General features: G+C 41.0%; 1 pseudogene across 1 annotated transcript; it reads right to left on the reverse strand.

Moving 5' to 3' along the window:
• Positions 1-338: 338 nt before the first annotated feature.
• LOC308513669 (F-box only protein 31-like) lies at positions 339-2,049 on the reverse strand (annotated as a pseudogene). The gene has a single exon. The product of its transcript is annotated as an F-box only protein 31-like (transcript).
• Between the last annotated feature and the right edge of the window lie 8,329 nt (positions 2,050-10,378).

The following is a 10,378-nucleotide window of genomic DNA, read 5'->3' on the forward strand; positions in this document are numbered from 1 at the left end:
AAAACCACTGTATACATGATGGTGAGTAATCTTCCACATATTATCTATTAAGCATGTATTTGAACATATATGTGTACAGACTTAAATGAGCTGGTTATTATGATCCACATTTTCACTAAACAATATGCATGATTCTTTCCTATCATTTCAGGTCTCTTACATACTATCTCTTACATACATATTATAGATAAAGAGAAACTTATCCAAACTCTTATTTATTTCTAGTTTTAAAAAATTACCCTGCTTGTACACATCCTTCTATATTATCAGAAATTACTTTATGATTTCCAGATGGGTATGCATATTTGACATTTTTTTAAAGTTTTTTAATTTTTTGATTTATTATAGAGGTAGAGGAAGGGAAATATTGATTTGATGTTCCAGTTATTTCTGCATTCATTGGTTGCTTTTAAAAAAAATCCTCACCCAAGGATTAAAAAAACAAACAAAGGTGGGTAAACTGGTCAGAAGGTCAAATCTTCAAAGCGCATGCAAGCTGCTCCTCCCAGGGGGTTGGGACTGAATGTCCTTGAGCCTCTCCAGGAAGGCCTTCGGGGATGGTGCCTCCACATTCTGGAAGGTGTTCTGGACTCTGCAGAACAGGATGAAGTATTTCAGCTTCAGCCAGATGAACCCGAAGTGGTTCTCATCGAACAGGGTGAAGACTCCAGGGAAGCGCCTGCGGTAGGTGAAGCCATGTAAGGAAACAATAAAAGTAACAGTGTCCACGCCATAGAAACACATCCTGCAGGTTCGGGGATAGTTCTGGTCTTTTGAGCGCACGCCCACAGGCAGAACAAACGGAATAGGCTGCTCCTCCGAAGCTGCAGCCCCGGACTCTCCGACGCTGGGCTGGGCAGGGCTCTGCCAGCCATGGCCCTCGCTTTCCTCAGTCCCGCCTTCTTGCTGCTGCTCCTGCTGCTCCCGGATCACCTGCTCGTCAATCTCCTGGACCACACGGGAGAGCTCCTTGAATGCGGAAGATCTCGCCATCTGGCAGCTGGCTGCGGTGCGTGAGGTGGCTCTCTAACCTCGGTTTGAAGTCTCCCGTGACCTTCGTGACCCTGGCATACTTCCCATGGAAGCTGAGCATGGCAATCGATAGGCCATAGGCATTGCAGTTGGCTTGGAAGAGGCCTGGCCTGATGAGGTCGTCCGGGTGGCTCGGCGGGAGGTAGAGGCGGCGGAAGGTCAGGCAGTCATACTGCTGTCTGTCCTCCTGCACCAGCACCCGCCCCCATTCGTCCCGAAGCCGCGTTGGTAAAACCTTAAGGTGGTCTGTCTTGTCGCACTGGCGGGTGAGCCTGTCCTTCTGAATCTGCACGTGGCTGTGGTGCCTGCTGGTGCGGCCTTCCATGCACTCCACCGTGGCTGATTTCCTCTCCGTCAGGCGAATTCTGAACGCGGGCTTGAATTGCATTGGGCCATCCACATGGGTGTTAAGGCAAGACCCATACCTCCAACCAGTAATGCATAAGCCGTCCACCCCGACATTCAGCAGTGTTCTATAGCCCTCAGTATCTAGCTGCCACAATCCCAAAATGTGTCTGTATGGGTGGAGCAGCTTCGCATAGACTTCTCGATAAGACATACTGATCATCTCCAGGTTCTGCAAGTTTTCACGAACGCCAAACTCCTCGCGGCAGCGCCGTCTCCAGATGCTGTCGATGTGCAGGATGTGGTGGAATTTGGTGCAGGCCTGGGCCAGGCTGGGCAGGTCGGTGCCAGGGAGCGAGGCGAAGGTCTCCACCAGCATCTCCACCGGCAGGCCCTGCAGTGAGCAGTGCGGGGGCGGCGGGGGCGGCATGGGACTCGCGATTCCTCCACTCCCCGCACAGCACCGCGCTGCCGCTCCGCCTCGACGTGCTTTTCTGGCAGAGCCGGGCCGGCTTGCCTACGGCCGCTGCCATATCAGCTGGGCGCTGGCGCTTCTGACGACACCGCTCGCCTTCGGCTGCTGCCATCTCAGCTGGGCGCTGGCGCTTCTGACGACACCCACCGACATCCCCGCGAAGAGCCCACGACGGAGAGGCAAGTGCACTCCTCCATGCCTCCAGGAGTAACAGCCACCACAGCGTGGGCCGCTTCGCCTCAGCCAGGCTTTAAGCTGGCTCGTCCTGCCCTGAGAGTCACGCCCCCCAGGGCCTAGCCACGCCCACTCAGAAGAGCCAATTGTAGGATCTTAGCAACACTTCGAAAAGAAACCCATACCCAGTAACAGTCCCCTCCCTTTCCCAGCGCCCCCTCCCTGTCCTCCTGCCCTAGCCCCAGGCAGTCACTAATCTGCATTCTGTATGGATATGCCTCCAGGGATATGCCTATGGGGGGGGGGGGGTCGTTCATGCTCAGCTTCCATGGGAAGTAGTCACAGAAATGCAGTCATAATATCTGGTCTTTTGTGACTGGCTTCTTTCACTTAGCATAACATTTTAAAGTTTTATGTATGCTATATTCTAGTATATGGGTATACCACATTTTGTTTACCCATTCCTCAGTTGATGAATATTTGGGTTGTTTCCAGTTTGAGGCTCTTTTGAATAATGCCGCTATGAACATTGTGTACAAGTTTTTTGTGTGAACATGTTTCCATTTCTTTTGGGTATGTACCTAGAAGTGGAACTTCTGGGTCATCTGGTAACTCTATGTTGAGGAACTGCCAAAAACGTTTTCTTTCTTTTTTTTAAATTTATTAATCTATTTTTGTATTTAATTCTTTTTTTAAAAAAATTGTTTTATTGCTTAAAGTATTACAAAGAGTATTACATATGTCTCCTTTTTCCCCCGCCCTTAACTATCCCCCGGTCTCCCCTCCCCCCCCAGTGTCTTATGTCCATTGGTTATGCTTATATGCATGCATATAAGTCCTTTGGTTGATCTCTTACCCCCCACCCCTCCCACCCCTCAACCCTCCCTGGCTTTCCCGCTATAGTTTGACAGTCTGTTCAAGGCAGCTCTGCCTCTGTATCTATTTTTGTTCATAAGTTTATAATGGTCCCTATTATCCATGAGTGAGTGAGATCATGTGGTGTTTTCCTTCATTGACTGGCTTACTTCACTTAGCATAATGCTCTCCAGTTCCATCCATGACGTTGCAAATGGTAAGAGTTCCTTCCTTTTTAGAGCAGCATAGTATTCCATCATGTAGATGTACCACAGTTTTCTAATCCATTCATCTACTGATGGACACTTAGGCTGTTTCCAGATCTTAGCTATGGTGAATTGTGCTGCTATGAACATAGGGGTGCATATATCCTTTCTGATTGGTGTTTCTGGTTTCTTGGGATATATTCCTAGAAGTGAGATCACAGGGTCAAATGGGAGTTCCATTTTTAGTTTTTGAGGAAACTCCATAATGTCTTCCATAGTGGCTGCACCAGTCTGCATTCCCACCAGCAGTGCACGAGTGTTCCTTTTTCTCCACATCCGCTCCAGCACTTGTCGTTTGTTGATTTGTTGATGATAGCCAGTCTGACAGGTGTGAGATGGTACCTCATTGTTGTTTTGATTTGCATCTCTCGGATGATTAGTGACTTTGAGCAAGTTTTCATATGTCTCTTGGCTTTCTGAATGTCCTTTTTTGAAAAGTGTCTATTTAGGTCCTTGGCCCATTTTTTGATTGGATTGTTTATCTTCCTTTTGTTAAGTTGTATGAGTTCCCTATGAATTTTGGAGATTAGGCCCTTATCAGATATAACATTGGCAAATATGTTTTCCCACACAGTGGGTTTTGTTGTTTTGTTGATGGTTTCTTTTGCTGTGCAGAAGCTTTTTATTTTGATGTAGTCCCATTTGTTTATTTTCTCTTTAGTTTCCAATGCCCTAGGAGCTCTATCGGTGAATAAATTGCTTCGGCATATGTCTGAGATTTTGTTGCCTTTGGATTCTTCTAGTATTTTTATGGTTTCCTGTCATACATTTAAGTCCTTTATCCATTTTGAGTTTATTTTTGTGTATGGTGTAAGTTGGTGGTCTAGTTTCATTTTCTTGCATGTATCTGTCCAATTTCCCAACACCATTTATTGAAGAGACTATCTTGACTCCATTGTATGTTCTTGCCTCCTTTGTCAAATATTAATTGAGCATATTGGTTCAGGCCGATTTCTGGGCTCTCTATTCTATTCCATTGATCTATATGCCTGTTCTTGTGCCAATGCCAGGCAGTTTTGAGAACAGTGGCTTTGTAATACAGCTTGATATCTGGTATTGAGATCCCACCTACTTTGTTCTTTCTCAAGATTGCTGCAGCTATTTGGGGTCTTTTTTTATTCCAGATGAATTTTTGGAGAGTTCATTCTAGGTCTGTGAAATATGCCATTGGTATTGTAATAGGAAGTACGTTGAATTTATAGATTGCTTTGGGTAGTATGGACATTTTAATGATGTTGATTCTACCAATCCAAGAACATGGTATGTTCTTCCATGTGTTTATGTCTTCCTCTATCTCTTTTTTCAACGTCCTGTAGTTTTCTGAGTGGAGGTCTTTTACCTCCTTAGTTAAGTTTATTCGTAGGTCGCTTCATTTTTTTTTGGTGTGATGATAAATGGGATTGTTTTTTAGTCTCTCTTTCTGTAAGTTCACTATTGGTGTCTAGAAATGCCATAGATTTCTTGGCATTAATTTTGTATCCTGCTACATTGCGAAATTCATTTATTAAGTCTAATAGTTTTTTGATGGATTCTTTAGGGTTTTTTATGTATAATATCATGTCATCTGCAAATAAGGACAGTTTTACTTCTTCTTTTCCAATTTGGATGCCTTTTATTTCTTCTTCTTGTCTGATCACAACGGCTAGTACTTCCAGTACTATGTCGAACAGGAGTGGTGGGAGTGGGCATCCCTGTCTTGTTCCTGTTCTTAGGGGAAATGGTGTTAGTTTTTGTCCATTGAGTATGATGTTGACTGTGGGCCTGTCATATATGGCTTTTATTATGTTGAGGTATGATCCTTCTATTGCCACCTTGCTGAGAATTTTTATCAAAAATGGGTGTTGGATTTTGTCAAATGCTTTTTCTGCATCAATTGATATGACTATGTGGTTTTTTTCCTTCAATTTGTTTATGTGATGTATAACGTTTATTGATTTTTAGATATTGTACGATCCTTGCATCCCTGGGATAAATCCTACTTGGTCATGGTGTATGATCTTTCTGATGTACTGCTGGATCTGATTTGCTAAGATTTCGTTGAGGATTTTGGCATCTATGTTCATGAGGGATATTGGCCTGCAATTCTCTTTCATTGTGTTGTCTTTACCTGGTTTTGGTATTAGGGTGATGCTGGCTTCATAGAATGAGCTTGGAAGTGTTCCTTCCTCTTGGATTTTTTGTAGTAGTCTGAGGAGGATAGGTTTTCCTTGAATGTTTGGTAAAACTTCCCTGTGAAGCCTTCTGGTCCTGGGCTTTTGTTTGTTGGTAGCTTTTTGATGACTGCTTCAATTTCTTCCATAGTTATTGGCCTGTTGAGATTTTTAGATTCTTCCTGATTGAGTTTTGGAATGTTGTATTTTTCTAGGAATATGTCCATTTCCTCCAGGTTGTCTAGTTTGTTGGAGTAGAGTTGTCCATAGTATTGTTTAACAATCATTTGTATTTCTGTGGGGTCTGTTGTTATTTCGCCTCTATCATTTCTGATTTGGTTTATTTGGGTCCTCTCTCTTTGCTTCTTGGTGAGCCTGGCTAGAGGTTCATCAATCTTGTTTATCCTTTCAAAGAACCAGCTCTTGGTTTCATTGATTTTCTGTATTGTTTTTTTGGTCTCTATGTCATTTATTTCTACTCTAATCTTTATTATCTCCTTCCTTCTGCTCACTGTGGGCTTTTCTTGTTGCTCTCTTTCTAATTCTTTGAGTTGTAGAGTTAGATGATTTACTATAATTTTTTCTTATTTTTTGAGATAGGCCTATAGAGCTATAAACTTCCCTCTCAGGATGCTTTCATTGTGTCCCATAGGTTTTGGATTGTTGTGTTTTCATTGTCACTAGTTTCCAGAATGTTTTTAATTTCTTCTTTGATCTCATTGGTAACCCAATCAATATTTAATAACATGCTATTCAGCTTCCAAGTGTTTGAGTATTTTGGGTTGTTTTTATTGTAGTTTATTTCTAATATTATGCCATTGTGGTCTGAGAAGATGTTTGGTATGATTTCAATCTTCTTGAATTTGGGGAGACTTTGTTTGTGACCCAATATGTGGTCTATTTTTGAATATGTTCCATGAGCCCTTGAGAAGAGTGTATAGTCTGTGGATTTGGGGTGAAGTATTCTGAGGATGTCAATTAAGTCCATCTGATATAGTGAGTCATTTAGGATTGCTGTTTCTTCGCTGATTGTTTGTCTAGAGGACTTATCCAGTGATGTCAGTGGTGTATTAAAGTCCCCTATTATGATTGTATTTTTGTCGATCTCTCCTTTGATATCTTCCAGGAGTTTTTTTTTATGTATTTGGGTGCTCCTGCAGTGGGTGCATATATGTTTATCAGGGTTATATCTTTTTGTTGTATTGATCCCTTTAGTATTATGAAGTGCCTTCCTTATCTCTTGTTATGGCCTTCACTTTGAGGCCTATTTTGTCCAATATAAGTATTGCTACCCCAGCTTTTTTTTTCATTTCCATTTGCCTGAAAGATATTTTTCTTTTTTTTTTTATTTTTTTTATTTTTTTTATTTTTTTTATTTTTTTATTTTTTATTGCTTAAAGTATTACAAAGGGTATTACATATGTGTCCATTTTATCCCCCCGCCCTAAACAGTCCCCCAGCCTCCCCTATCCCCCAGTGTCTTATGTCCATTGGTTATGCTTATATGCATGCATACAAGTCCTTTAGTTGATCTCTTACCCCCCTACCTCCTGCCCCCCAACCCTCCCCGGCCTTCCCGCTGCAGTTTGACAATCTGTTTGAGGCAGCTCTGCCTCTGTATCTATTATTGTTCAAAAGTTTATAATGGTCTCTATTATCCATGAATGAGTGAGATCATGTGGTATGTTTCCTTCATTGACTGGCTTATTTCACTTAGCATAATGCTCTCCAGTTCCATCCATGACGTTGCAAATGGTAAGAGTTCCTTCCTTTTTAGAGCAGCATAGTATTCCATCGTGTAGATGTACCACAGTTTTCTAATCCATTCATCTACTGATGGACACTTAGGCTGTTTCCAGATCTTAGCTATGGTGAATTGTGCTGCTATGAACATAGGGGTGCATATATCCTTTCTGATTGGTGTTTCTGGTTTCTTGGGATATATTCCTAGAAGTGGGATCACAGGGTCAAATGGGAGTTCCATTTTCAGTTTTTTAAGGAAACTCCATACTGTCTTCCATAGTGGCTGCACCAGTCTGCATTCCCACCAGCAGTGCACAAGTGTTCCTTTTTCTCCACATCCTCTCCAGCACTTGTCGTTTGTTGATTTGTTGATGATAGCCAGTCTGACAGGTGTGAGATGGTACCTCATTGTTGTTTTGATTTGCATCTCTCGGATGATTAGTGACTTTGAGCATGTTTTCATATGTCTCTTGGCTTTCTGAATGTCCTCTTTTGAAAGGTGTCTATTTAGGTCCTTTGCCCATTTTTTGATGGGATTGTTTATCTTCCTTTTGTTAAGTTGTATGAGTTCCCTATAGATTTTGGAGATTAGGCCCTTATCAGATATGACATTGGCAAATATGTTTTCCCACACAGTGGGTTTTCTCGTTGTTTTGTTGATGGTTTCTTTTGCTGTGCAGAAGCTTTTTATTTTGATGTAGTCCCATTTGTTCATTTTCTCTTTAGTTTCAAGTGCCCTAGGAGCTGTATCAGTGAAGAAATTGCTTCGGCATATGTCTGAGATTTTGTTGCCTTTGGATTCTTCTAGAATTTTTATGGTTTCCTGTCGTACATTTAAGTCCTTTATCCATCTTGAGTTTATTTTTGTGTATGGTGTAAGTTGGTGGTCTAGTTTCATTTTCTTGCATATATCTGTCCAATTTTCCCAACACCATTTATTGAAGAGACTATCTTGGCTCCATTGTATGTTCTTGCCTCCTTTGTCAAATATTAATTGAGCATATCGGTTCGGGCCGATTTCTGGGCTCTCTATTCTATTCCATTGATCTATATGCCTATTCTTGTGCCAGTACCAGGCAGTTTTGAGAACAGTGGCTTTGTAATACAACTTGATATCTGGTATTGAGATCCCACCTACTTTGTTCTTTTTCAGGATTGCTGCAGCTATTCGGGGTCTTTTTTTATTCCAGATGAATTTTTGGAGAGTTCGTTCTAGATCTCTGAAGTATGCCGTTGGTATTTTAATGGGAAGTGCGTTGAATTTATAGATTGCTTTGGGTAGTATGGACATTTTAATGATGTTGATTCTACCAATCCATGAACACGGTATGTTCTTCCATCTGTTTATGTCTTCCTCTATATCTTTTTTCAACGTCCTGTAGTTTTCTGAGTAGAGGTCTTTTACCTCTTTAGTTAAGTTTATTCCTAGGTAGCTTAGTTTTTTTGGTGCGATGGTAAACGGGATTGTTTTTATAATCTCTCTTTCTGAAAGTTCACTATTGGTGTATAGAAATGCCTCAGATTTCTTCGGGTTAATTTTGTATCCTGCTACATTGCCAAATTCATGTATTAAGTCTAGTAGTTTTTTGACGGAGTCTCTAGGGTTTTGTATGTATAATATCATGTGGTCTGCAAATAAGGACAGTTTTACTTCCTCTTTTCCAATTTGGATGCCTTTTATTTCTTCTTCTTGCCGAATTGCAATGGCTAACACTTCCAGTACTATGTTGAACAGGAGTGGTGAGAGGGGGCATCCCTGTCTTGTTCCTGTACTTAGGGGAAATGGTGTTAGTTTTTGTCCATTGAGTATGATGTTGGCTGTGGGCTTGTCATATATGGCTTTTATTATGTTGAGGTATGATCCTTCTACTCCCACCTTGCTGAGAGTTTTTATCAAAAATGGGTGTTGAATTTTGTCAAATGCTTTTTCTGCATCAATTGATATGACCATGTGGTTTTTTTCTTTCAATTTGTTTATGTGATGTATCACGTTTATTGATTTGCGGATATTGTACCATCCTTGCATCCCTGGGATAAATCCTACTTGGTCATGGTGTATGATCTTTCTGATGTACTGCTGGATCCGATTTGCTAAGATTTTGTTGAGGATTTTGGCATCTATGTTCATGAGGGATATTGGCCTGTAATTCTCTTTCATTGTGTTGTCTTTACCTGGTTTTGGTATTAGGGTGATGCTGGCTTCATAGAATGAGCTTGGAAGTGTTCCTGCCTCTTGAATTTTTTGTAGTAGTCTGAGGAGAATAGGTTTTAGTTCTTCCTTGAATGTTTGGTAAAACTCCCCTGTGAAGCCGTCTGGTCCTGGGCTTTTGTTTGCTGGAAGCTTTTTGATGACTGCTTCAATTTCTTCCATAGTTATTGGCCTGTTGAGATTTTTAGATTCTTCCTGATTGAGTTTTGGAATGTTGTATTTTTCTAGGAATTTGTCCATTTCCTCCAGGTTGTCTAGTTTGCTGGAGTAGAGCTGTCCATAGTATTTTTTAACAATCATTTGTATTTCTGTGGGGTCTGTTGTTATTTCGCCTCTATCGTTTCTGATTTTGTTTATTTGGGCCCTCTCTCTTTGCTTCTTGGTGAGTCTGGCTAGAGGTTTGTCAATCTTGTTTATCCTTTCGAAGAACCAGCTCTTGGTTTCATTTATTTTCTGTATTATTTTTTTGGTCTCTATTTCATTTATTTCTGCTTTAATCTTTATTATCTCCTTCCTTCTGCTCACTCTGGGGTTTTCTTGTTGCTCTCTTTCTAATTCTTTGAGTTGTAGAGTTAGCTGATTTACTACCATTTTTTCTTGTTTTTTGAGATAGGCCTGTAGAGCTATAAACTTCCCTCTCAGGACTGCTTTCATTGTGTCCCATAGGTTTTGGATTGTTGTGTTTTCATTGTCATTAGTTTCCAGGATGTTTTGAATTTCTTCTTTGATTTCATTGGTAACCCAATCAATATTTAATAACATGCTATTCAGCTTCCAGGTGTTTGCGTATTTTGGGTTGTTTTTATTGTAGTTTATTTCTAATATTATGCCATCGTGGTCTGCGAAGACGCTTTTTATGATTTCAATCTTCTTGAATTTGGGGATACTTTGCTTGTGACCCAATATATGGTCTATTTTTGAATATGTGTCATGAGCACTTGAGTAGAATGTATATTCCGTGGCACTGGGGTGAAGTGTTCTGAAGATGTCTATTAAGTCCATCTGATCTAGTGAGTCATTTAGTATTGCTGTATCTTTGCTGATTGTTTGTCTAGAGGACTTATCCAGTGATGACAGTGGTGTATTAAAGTCCCCTACTATGATTGTATTGTTGTCGATCTCTCCTTTG

The sequence above is a fragment of the Myotis nattereri genome (genome assembly GCF_964212035.1).
Source record: "Myotis nattereri genome assembly, chromosome: 2".
Lineage (NCBI taxonomy): Eukaryota > Metazoa > Chordata > Mammalia > Chiroptera > Vespertilionidae > Myotis > Myotis nattereri.